This window comes from Copidosoma floridanum, unplaced genomic scaffold, assembly GCF_036245765.1.
Source record: "Copidosoma floridanum isolate Cflo_tuat_1 unplaced genomic scaffold, Cflo_Japanese_pri ptg000006l, whole genome shotgun sequence".
In the NCBI taxonomy this organism is placed as follows: domain Eukaryota; kingdom Metazoa; phylum Arthropoda; class Insecta; order Hymenoptera; family Encyrtidae; genus Copidosoma; species Copidosoma floridanum.
In genome coordinates, this window is record NW_028321883.1 from 24,049,465 (window position 1) to 24,051,254 (window position 1,790).

The following is a 1,790-nucleotide window of genomic DNA, read 5'->3' on the forward strand; positions in this document are numbered from 1 at the left end:
GTCGTTTACATTATTTTACGAAGGTAATACCTTATCTTCGATTATCGTCGATACCAATAATATAACTTTACACACAAATTTAATCGATAAAAACTATATGTTTAATTTATTTTTTACTTTCCATACATTGTAGAGACATCTGCAGCTTTTACAATTGAAAAAACTATCAATTCGAAATTTTATAATAAACTCGCGTTACTTTAAGAGAAACATAAAAATGATTAACTTTAATCACCGAAGTATACACTATATACTCTTAATTTTTTTTTTTTAAAGTAAATATACAACAACAACAACTGTGTTCTGGCTTGTAATTCTATATTGCACACTAAACATTAATGTTGTCAGTCTAAATTACATTTTATCTCTTGAGTAACCTTTCTGAGATATTATGCGGGTGAAGAGAGCGGGGCAATTTCATAACATCATATTTATACTGCTGGTTTTACTGGTTCATCGCAAAGTTACAAACAGCCTTTGAGTGATTAAATTTAAAAAAAAAAAATCGCAGATCTCAAATGAATTAATGTAAATAATTTGTAAATTTTAAGCAAATGTTTCTGGTTTTAGTTAAATCATTTGTGAGGTTTATGAAACTGCCCAGTCCATCCCATAAATAATTCATTCGAGCATTACTTACATTCTTTCGTAGTAAATTATTTTCGACTACAACAACGAAAGTTTTACAATATTTGTTTATGATAAACTGGAAAAAAAGATTAGTTTTCTTAAAATCATCAGGTATTTTCATTGTAAATGTAGTTTTACAATACATGTTAAAATAAAAATCGGTGGATGAAGATATTATATTTAATTTGATAAATCAAACACACCGTATTTTGTAGATAAAAAGCTTAGTAATAAAAAAAAAAAAAAAAAAAAAAAAAAATGCGACAAGTATGGAAATAGTTCTTCACACATCACGTATGTATATATACAGTATAATTGTGCCCGCCAATGTAGCAGACTTCAACCTCTACAATTATTTATTCTTTGGTCGTTTTATCTTTTATAATTTTTCCTTTCTACATCTCGTACTTGTTACCAAAAAGAAAATTCGCTCTATATTCTACCGCGTCGTTATAACAAGTAATCTTATAGATCAATAGGTTACCACGTGCTTGTCGTTTTAAATTACGCAATGTATATTATAATTAATGATAGGTTTTATTTAAGAATAAAGAGAGGCAAGGTTTCGTGCATGGATGAATGCATTCATCGATCGTAGAAGCGGAATAAATTGTGTTCGCAGGTACGTAAATGTTTACAAATTGGCTTTTATGTCACATGTGCTACGATTTATCAATTATTATTTTATTTTTTTTTTTTTTGTTCAATTCATAGGCGATTACAGAACCTAAATCTTACTTTAAAAATTTTTTATACGTGCATACCGTTACTTTTAGGAAAAACTGACTCTCTCTCTTTTTTTCTTCATTTTCTTCAATTTGTATGAGGCAGGAAATCGGTTAAAATCACAGTCGCGGGACTCGCGCGTACGTCCCGCACCTCGACGCGCTGCCGCTTACAACAGTCGGCGAAGCGTCTCACGAAAAAAAAGTCACTACTTGACGTTGCAATGTGGCCCGTACATAAAAGTACGAGCGGGAAAACCCCGCCTACAATCGAGCTGTTCTCAAGAAAACAATCGACACCACCGACGCCAACACATTGTACGCGAACAAGAAAGTTTTTCTCACAGTCACCCGATCATCTTTACGCTAAGAGAATAAAAAAAAAAAACAAAAAAAAACTACCGAGCATCATCAGTTCGATCGTCACAGGCCACT